The sequence below is a fragment of the Glandiceps talaboti genome, chromosome 11 (genome assembly GCF_964340395.1).
Source record: "Glandiceps talaboti chromosome 11, keGlaTala1.1, whole genome shotgun sequence".
NCBI classification, from domain to species: domain Eukaryota; kingdom Metazoa; phylum Hemichordata; class Enteropneusta; family Spengelidae; genus Glandiceps; species Glandiceps talaboti.
In genome coordinates, this window is record NC_135559.1 from 20,210,219 (window position 1) to 20,221,025 (window position 10,807).

The following is a 10,807-nucleotide window of genomic DNA, read 5'->3' on the forward strand; positions in this document are numbered from 1 at the left end:
GATCTGATAATTAACAACACACACAATTAACTATCAAATATAATTCCCGGACTTTCCAGGAGTTTATCATATGTTTATCAAGTATTCCTATCAACTTTAGCCATTTTCCATGATAGTCTGAAAGATCCAGCCATTGGTCGGCTTATATAATCACTCGCTACCCCATGTGAGAGAGTACATTATAATTTATAATTTAGATAAACATATTATATCAGAGTTGTCCAATGACACCATTAGGGTGACTCTATTTTTTTATCTGTGTCTCATTACCCCGGCAACCAACCCAAATTTTCAGCTCCTTAATATTTCGTGAAACCAAGCCCTTTCTGACAAGAATAAGCAAGTGTCTGGACTGTTGACGTAATCTACAGTCATGGCGGCGACGATGACACTTGTTCACAAACAGAGCATTTCTTTCACGATGGCATTCAAAGTTACTCAAGTAGGAGGGCTGAGAACACGCTAATTGTGTAAAGAAGCTGGGAAAGGGCTTGGTACGAGGAATCTAATAAAATCAAAAAGAAGACAGAGAGAACAAAAAGGAGAGGCAGAGAAACATGAAGATGATTTTTTAATTTTAAATCAATCGACTGAAAAATAACAAAAAATGAAAGTCTTGTGCATCAAATCTCAAGATCTCTCTTTACTCATTTCCATGAGCAAATTTTGGTTCATGATTTCTCATTGAGCTATAGGCAAGAGATTGCTTGAACATTTCTTGTACATATTTACTTGGTAAAAGTGGAAAAGAAGACCAAATTGACATATCAAGTGAGGAAAAGGAATCAGTTATATAAATACATTGGTAATGAAAGGTAAATAAAAAAATAACTTTAAACTCCTGGCTGGACCACAAAAAATAGTTTGTTCAAACTAGTCAGGTTTGTGGCCCAAGAAAAACATAATATACAGTAATATAAATACATGATTTGATACCACATGTAACTCAAACTGTAGTACCTACATGATCCAGACTAATTTATTCCTGTTGCATAAAAAGTCAAACAAAAAAGTCTCGGGAGGAAATATACACTCTTTACATTTCAATCAGTCCTTATTGAAATGGTGAAGGTAGCCATTATCATAATTATTAACCTGTAATTCCAGGGAGAACACTACATGTACTAGTACATTATAGGACATTATATCAACATTCAGTTTATTTTATTTCTATCTATCTATCTGCCTGTCTGTCTGTCTGTCTGTCTGTCTGTCTGTCTGTCTGTCTGTCTGTCTGTCTGTCTGTCTGTCTGTCTGTCTGTCTTGTCTGTCTATCTTGTCTGTCTATCTTGTCTGTCTGTTTGTCTGTCTGCATGCCTGCCTGTCTGTCTGTCTATCTTGTCTGTCTGTCTGTCTGTGACAGTGTCTGTCTGTCTATCTTGTCTATCTTGTCTGTCTGTCTGTCTGCCTGTCTGTCTGTCTGTCTGCCTGTCTGTCTGTCTGTCTGTCTGTCTGACTGTCTGTCTGTCTGTCTGTCTGTCTATCTATCTTGTCTGTCTAGTCTGTGTCTCTGTCCATCTATCTATCTATCTATCTATCTATCTGTCTGTCTGTCTGTCTGTCTGTCTGTCTGTCTGTCTGTCTGTCTGTCTGTCTGTCTGTCTGTCTGTCTGTCTGTCTGTCTGTGTCTATCTATCTGTCTATCTACCTGTCTATCTATCTATCTCTATCTATCTCTTTATTTTGGGTGTGAGACCAGTAAAATAGCTAGTGACTAACATTGCTAAAGAACTATGAAAGGTACCAGTACATATGTTATCAGAATTTACAGAAGTGTTTTCCTGTCAATAATTACATTAATTTATTCAACTCTTATACCTCAATGATTTTATTATTCATGTAATTTGTAAATGTTCTATTTGAAAAAATAATAACTGAAAAAAAAATTATAATTTCTCTTGATTAAACCTAGGATACATTTCATCACTGAAATAAAATACTAAAGAATCTATCTTCTGTACAGGAAGTATAAATATCAAATTGTTTACAAAGTAAATAATAAAAACTTGCTATCATAAAAGTTATGAACACAGATGACAGTAAAATATCTCATTTCAAAACAGACTGATCTATATAGCAAACTTTGTTTATATTATTTTCAATGTGCAAATAAACACACTATATAATTGTATTTCTGAAAAGCTTTCATATAATATATATAACTTAAAAGTTAAATCATCATAATATCTTGAAATAATTCATCACTTTTATAATTTTAAACAGTTGACCACAGACTTCTAGTTCAATTTTTATGAATTAATGTTTTAAGTTAAATCATAAAAATAGTTCAATCATAACTCTTGAATTAATTTATCATTTTTAGACTTTGACAAGATTCATCATTTTAAACAGTTGACCACTGATCTCTCTATACTTTATTCCAAGATACTAGTTTTAGTTCAAATTTCTCAAAAAAGTCCACCCACGTAAAACACTAGTCATTAGTGAGCCACTCCACTAAAAGAACGGTATTCAAATCCCACCTGTCTTATCTTGGAATTAGACCAATTCATATATACTCAGACAATTTAACAACCTTTATGATAATATGCATATCACTTATCAATTATTTCCCCATTTATGGCCAAACGAATCTCGTCTTTAGTATGTTGAAAGTTCGTCTGTGCAAAAGTTCAGTGTAAATTTATGAATTTAACTTCATATTGCACCAAAATTTACTTAGCTCACCAAAGCTGTCGCCAGGTATCCACCATGGCTTTCGTCAGTCTTCGTCAAATCTCTTATGTCTACAGTACTCAAACTGAACTTAGAGCCACGACTTGACTGAGGATGTTTAAAACTATATGTGGACACAATAATCTGTAAGCTGTGATTACATAGTATACATTGCCAATACTTGTGGTCCATTAATTAGCCCCACCAAACCCTGATAACAGGGCATAACAGGGGTTGTTCCCCAGCGCACTGATTATGCCATGTAAAGATTCAAACCATTTTTGTAGAAATTACTAATGATACATGATCCATCATTTAAGACAGTTGACCACAGCCCTTCTAGTTCATTTCAAGATGTTAGACTTACAAGCTGTTAGAATTGCCTTCAATAGATGAATGTACAATGTATTCACATGGACTGGGATTCGGGTATGTATTACTCTAAATTATTATTGTCACAAGTGACAGTGCCCATCAAATGAGTATGTTTGCTAATAAATTGCTATTTTTCTATTAATCTAATGAAAAAATTAAAATTAATTATCATCTGAAAATGAAAAATTTGAAGTCAGAGGTATTAAAGACATAATTTTGTCAAAAAATTATTTTCCTGTAAATCAGTAACTTTCATCTAAAATGTATGCATTCATGATCTGATCAGATATTCAAACATAAAGCTGCAATGACTGCCACTATTTCTTATTATAATCTTTATGATACTAATAATTTATCACATTATGATATAGACACTTAGATAATGAAACACTGTGTATCTATATTGAAAACATGAAACCCCTTACTAGAAATGTTCATTACATGTACAAATTATGATCCGGTATGTAATATACTGATAGGAATCTTCACTCTTATACACTGTATGTACAGCAAGAATTTATGGATGGACCTAATGTTGCATGTCAAGGCTAATTTATTCACAACTGACTATGACTCATGACTTGCATGAAGTATACAAGTGTACTGTGTATTAACATATTTATGAGGACATCTACATATTTAATATTTTTGTGTACATGTAATATACCCATACCTTTACCCCTTCCTCCACCAACCTGTAATCAGGACTGGTGAGAGATTCTAGAGACTTACAAAATTGCATGTTGCATTAACACTAATCAAACCTATACATTCATGTTTTTTTTATAAACATCAGAAGCATTTAATGACATCCTCTTTAAGAAAAAACAAAAAATAATCAGGAACTTCTTTGTTCGAATTTGTAGTTGGAAATTTTGTTAAAGTGTACTTAACACACATGTATAAATGTAATTACCATATATTTATAATATCACAGGTATTTTATTACATGCTTGTTTATCGTATACATATGTACTGTATGTATGCATGTATAAATATAAATATAAATGTTTACAAATTTATATTATAATGTGTATATGTGTATATATTATACAACTCTTGACTTGAAAGATATATATAATTTTATATGTAAATATGTATGTAAAACAGTATGTAAAACAATGTTAATGTATATTATATTGCATACCAACATTATACATGCACATGTTATAATACTGGTACTACAAGTGTGTTTGCATACATAATGTACATGTACATTTTTGTATACTACTATATTGTCACAGCAAATACATTAATATAAAACATTTACAAGTATATGTACATACAACATAGTGACATAGCCAAGTATAATGTAAACACAGACTCTCGGTTGTCTACTATATACATAAATGGAGCCTACAACATATATCACCACATGTGTATTCAATGACTGACAATCGCAATCATTTGTTATTGTTCATGTTGTATGAACTCTCAATGAACCATTGCCTTTGTAACCACTGTACACCAATACTGATTACTTGGTAGGATACAAAGGTATCATATACATACCTCAGTCCTGTCAAGGTGCCCTTCCAGGCAGACAAACACACAAGTGAGTCATAATATAGAATGAATATGATGCCTTGGTGAGTTTTGGCAAATTGACAAAATTTATGAATTCACAATATCTATATATAACTTCAAAGGGAAATTGATGTCTCGGTACACAGGTGCCTTGTTCATCCATGATCCACTCCGATGAATTAAAATACATTTGGAGGTATGCCATTAAAACTGTGTTGACATCTATCAATAGTGTATTATTTCATAATGTATACCTATCATCTTAAATATCAACACATCAAATACAGCCTATATAGAAAATACACTTCCGTCTAAATTGTAATGTAGTTCAAACTGACTATACATCTACCTTCATCCCAACAAATACAATATATCCTAGCTGTTCTGTGCAAGGAAAGATATGAAACTTCATGGGTTCTGTTTAATTTTATCCATATCGTGATGCATGTCAGTATTACAAACATTTTGTTGAGAATCGATATTCACAATGACAGAATATGAAAATAAATATTGGCGTTCCCTATCAACAATTTCTCATAATACATTATTAATTCACAGTCACTGATCGATACAAAACTCTTACCCATACTTCCACACTATTTAATTTCACCTGCATAATTTGCATAATATATTTGACACTGACAGGCAATTAATTGAAAACGAGCCCACAACATTGGCTTTGTCTTGGAATGTTACCCTAGAAACCTGTTACATCATACCAGCTATTAAAATCACATTAACAGCACCTGGATACTAATCATAACAAACAATGACAGGTCATATCAATTTGTCTGTTGTTATATTTAGCTATAATTTTCTTTATCATAAATATTCCTTAATTTTTGTCACAGCCAGGTAAATTTGTTAGAGCCAGGTAATTCACCAAAGAACAACTACTTACCAGAGGTTCCTATTCACAGTTAGAGTTAAAGGAAACTGCTTATAGTTTTATCAGATTTAATTTCATAGTTGCAGCAGTCTGGAAACCTTAGAACAACTGCAACTGTTATGTATTGTAATTGCCAAATACACAAATGGCTGACATTGATATCACAAAATACATGTAGAGGTAAAAATGTTCATACATTCAGCATACATACAAATGCAATATGGCTGTATACCTTTTAAAATATACACTACTCAAATTCATTTTATTTTCAATGATGAAATGAAAAATACAATATTTCTGTGAAATTCTCCCCATACTCAAATTATTCAATTTCCAATCATCCCTGAACAGTTGCCATACACGGCTCGTCTAATAGTTCGTTCACCTGTATCCACAAAGCAATAGACTGGATGTCAACAAACCTTTAGAGAGGCCCCTTCACTTGATGTAATCAGTAAATGGACGCAAGGATCACGTTCAATGACAAATCTAGCATCTACATTTGAAATTGAGAATACAGGCCCTTAGGAATCATAATAACATATCTCCAAGAAAATATTGATTAATCATCACATTATATATCAATAATTTATAAGTATGTGACAAGTGGATGTACATAGACTTGGGTTTCAAGTCAGTGTTTTGAAATATCTAACGGGAAGTTGAGGCACAAATATGTCATGACTATGATAAATGTCTACCTGTAGGATGTACACATTACAAATTACAATCATGGTGTGATGCTTTCCTATGAAATGTACACCTTGTTCTTCTAAATCTATTGTTTTTATTTGATCACATTTGTCGTAATATTTTACATTTTAAAAACTAAAATAAACACAATACAAAAATCTATCTTCATGAGATGTGTGTGCTGTTAAATCATTTATCGTGACCCCATCAATGGAAACAGGAATTTCATAATCTATCATATAATGATATATAGAGCAATTATTTTTGTTCACATCCAAAATGCAAATCTTTTGTTATTGTTTATATTTAGCTCTATCAGTCAATGTTTATGTTCATATCATAACAATAAATCCGATATAGAAATCTATAATTTAAGATATATCAATCATGGCTGAACATATTGGAATATCACATTGAAATCTTTTTGTTCAATTTCAATGAGTATCAATATTTCAATTCAAACTTGCTCATTTTCAGAACCATTATACAGTTCCACGATTTCATTATTTTCTAGTGTAACAACAACGCCTTCCTTCCCATAATGCAACAGCATTGTGTGGTTTGTTTTTCTTGAGATATTTGGCTGAGCAGCCAACATGTGATCCGACTACTTTCTTTGTTCCATTGAGATCATATGTAAATCCATGTTACAAGCAGTGTATGTAAATTGAAAGCGTTCAAGGCCGTGAATTAGACCTCAGCCGACTGTATCAGGTCTCGACTCATCCACGTCCATTGAATTATTTACAATCTTGCAAAATAACCATATCATCGTACATACAATTTTCCTATAGGACTAAACTGGATTTTTTTTATTATAGAGAGTTTGGAATAGATTCTGAAATGAAAGTAATAAAATGAACGAAAACAAATTTGATGAATTTTGTGAGAAATGACCTGTGGATGGCCTTGAAATTGCAGAAGTGCATTTTTATGCCTTTGCTTCATCACGTTTCTCATTTGAGCACTACAGCTTACTTCAACCATTGTATTTCTTACATTCAATTTGCTAAATTATTTCCACTCACATGGATTATCAACATGGACCACAGATCAGATTAACTCTCATACTCAAATACTTGTAATAAATGGGTAGATACAGACAATATGAAGCACAGATGAAAATCTGGAGTAAACATCTTTTCCAAAATTAATACTGATTTACATAACTAAACGAACAATTTTAATTTCAGTTTATGATCAAAATAATGAAAACAATTTAGAACCTTAGCTATAGATTAGAAAATAAGCAGTGCAATCAAATTCAAATTTCCAGTACATATATTGACAGACATTTTCATCATCATCACCAGTAGAAAAAAAACAATATACAGATTCTCAACAGTCTCTTATGCTCTTTTTGAAAATATATTTAAAATATTGAAATAATTTTCAAAATTTAAATTTAAGGATCAAAGGTGGTGACAGGTGTTACACTAAAACTGTGACTCCGGTGCTCAAAATTACATAAAGATATAACAAAAATATCTTAATACTGAAATACTTATATTAAAAAACACAAGCTACATAGTCACCGACAACTTTACACATTAATACATTATCATTTTGATGATCTCTTGTTCACTATTATCAAGTAGTGTTTTACAGCAATATACTACAATATTGACTTTGAAATTACACAAATCGCTAAACTAAATTTGAAAATAGTTTATGATAATATATACAAATGAAAGATAAATTTACCGTAGTATGGTAGTAGTCTCTAGTCGTCAATACACCTATACCAACATACCAAACTGTGTACTATCTATAGTAGATGATGAGTCTGATGACAGACAACACGTATCACCTTATCAATACTACTAGGTCATCACATGGCTATATGCTACTATCTATAGATCACTTTAACCTCCTCACCTCTGGTTTACCCCTTACTGGCCTATTTCCAGTCAACTTTTCAACTTTAAGATTCAACTTGTTTACTTCTCAAGTCGATTTTCTATAACTCACATGACTTCTTTGTTCTACAACTAACAATGTAGGAAACCAAATCTTGAAACATACCTACAGACCAATTTCATACAATATCTACATATATCATTTTCTCATTCACAATACGATCTATAATTCTGTCTCCGTTAACATTGCAGACAAGATATCAGCTGCTTAAACTACAAACATAAGCTGATTATGTGATGTTTATTAATTAAACTGGCAACTAGGGGGATTTGTAAATCAAGTTCATAACATTTACACAAGATATTGGAATCTGTGATCTACATCTAGATATTTACCTTTCAACTCTAAATGTTAGATAATAACTATTTTTAAACTTATATCTTTTTTTCTGCATGATTTGAGTCAAGTTGGTTTATCACCCCAATCAACTAGTGCACTACTAACAATATTGGGGTCTCTGCATCTGTTACAACTTATGACTCATGCTCAGTAGCAACTTAGAGACATACACTAAATATCATAATATTCCTTACTTCAAATCAACACCCAGCTGTCAAAATTCATCATACATGAACTTGTACACTTAATCATAGGACCGACCCTAAATATTTAAATTATGTAAATTATTACTCATATGGCTGTTCCATCAAACTCATCAAATGTAATAAAATCTTAATTTCAGTTCCTTAATTCCAATTTCTTAAATTCATGGAATACAGGAAAGTCAGCTTCTAAACTTCCTAAATCATGTATGACCTAGAATAAGACAACCACTGAACCAGTATAAATGTATGTCAAGGTTAACATACCCACAGTGTATTTGCTTTAACTTTGCCTTGGTGTAAATACTTTCAGACCAGTACTATCACTCTTTACATCCACTTTATGGCAGTTATTAAACTTTGATAGTTTTATTGTGGACTTTAAAGTTGAAAATATCACACTGACATGTACTGCCTTGCCCATGTTATTTACTTATATTTAAATGGTAATAAACAAATAAACTTGAATAAATGGTGTAAAGTTTTGACATTTCTAAACTATATACATATTAGAAGGTCTTTCATGATTTTTTTCTGAACTCTTAGAACATCCTAAGTTTATTGGTCAGGTAGGTTGTTGTATAACAGTTAATATAATCATAATCACCTACATTAGATTAGATTGAATAGTAATGCTTATTTTCACCAGATAAAAAGTTTGATGTGAAGCTGTATGTATCCCAAATTAATTAATATATATTTGTAAATGTGATTTATTTAATCATTTTTATCACACTAATACTCAAATTAACGAAATGTTACTGTCATAGTTCAAGTTTTCAAATTCTATTATTTCAAAAAAATGTATATGTCTGCGATTAATAAAAAAAAAGAAAAAAAAAAAGAAAACCATGCTGGTTATAAGTGGAAGTGAAAATGACGTTTGAGTCTAACTTTTTCTTGTGAATACTAGGAATAACCGGATGGTACCAGGGTTCGGTTCCACCCCCAATATTCCTATTATATGCTAATAAAATCTCTTGTTAATGTTATTTTAAACTCTGAAGATCCCACATTGTATGAAAGGGGTACGGGTACCCGCGCGTGATGATGACGGCGCTATCTCACTGACAGCACTGGATCAGAATGCAGCAGCACAAACCACTCCCCTTTCATGTTTTCATCTTGGCTACAAGCCCTCTAAAAGGGCTTACTTTCAATGTCTTTGACACATTTGTTTAACGGTTAACAGATATACAACTAGTTGTAAATGTTTACACCTATTCGTAAATATTACTGTTACGTAATGTTTTGTTTTGTGTCTCTGTTATTTATGTCTGCCAAGGTCTCGCGACCAATCGAATACGCAATTATTACTGCTGAGTTAACAAATCAACTTGGCGATATATTCCCATTCGAAGCTTCATTTCTTTAAATTTCCTTTAAGAAAATAGAAACGGCGGAAGACAACATCAGTGATCATCACACTGTCGTTTCACATGGCAAAGGAAATGCTTTAGTAATAGTCGTAAACAAATCGACACTGTTGGACACAGATACAGATTCCAATTCGTCATCAAATAAACAGTCAACTTTTTTTCCAGCTTCAGTTATTAAAATCATAACCCGAACGATCACAGACTGTTGGGCGTATGTCCACGTGTACTATTAAAACCGGCGTAAATGGTACACGTTGATGGTTGTAGTATTCGCTCTGATGTGTAAATGATGAACTGGTGTACATTAGCCGGGGAGTGGAAGTCGCACGCGCAAAGAAATATTTGTCAAAAGTGTCAAAAAAAATTTACCGATATTTACAAATTTAGTAATCAAAATCCTTACCTTCTTTAAATGGTCTATCCTATGGTACCACTACTTTTACTCTCTGATGAGTGTCTAAAGTCCGCTTTTTATCAGTTCACAATACGTACGCAGGTTCCAATGAATTTTTGAATAAGTCTATTCCGGGGATGACCTCTTACGTCTGACCGAAGTACGATAAATATTTACATTTAAAAGTCCGCATAATATAGTTCCACCGGGTTTTCATAATACTCTCATCTTTTCTGGTATTTCTTTATTATTGTGTCATGTATATAAATTGAAAATATTACCTTTGACGAAATAAAGAATTTTTCATTCTATTTTGAGGGTAACAATACAAGATAGTGATATTTGCGGATGAATATTAGCAAGTCCTTTCGCATTTATTATGTTAATTTTACCGCCAGACTAGTGATGACGT

The 10,807-nt window shown here is 32.2% G+C and overlaps 1 protein-coding gene across 1 annotated transcript in view; it reads right to left on the reverse strand.

The window, feature by feature from the left end:
- LOC144442564 (fatty acid CoA ligase Acsl3-like) overlaps positions 1 to 10,538 on the reverse strand; it is a 32,751-nt gene extending 22,213 nt beyond the window's left edge. The window contains exon 1 of the mRNA XM_078131944.1: positions 10,405 to 10,538. The gene's annotated coding sequence lies outside the window, so the exon portion shown is untranslated. The remainder of the gene's footprint in view (positions 1 to 10,404) is intronic.
- Between the last annotated feature and the right edge of the window lie 269 nt (positions 10,539 to 10,807).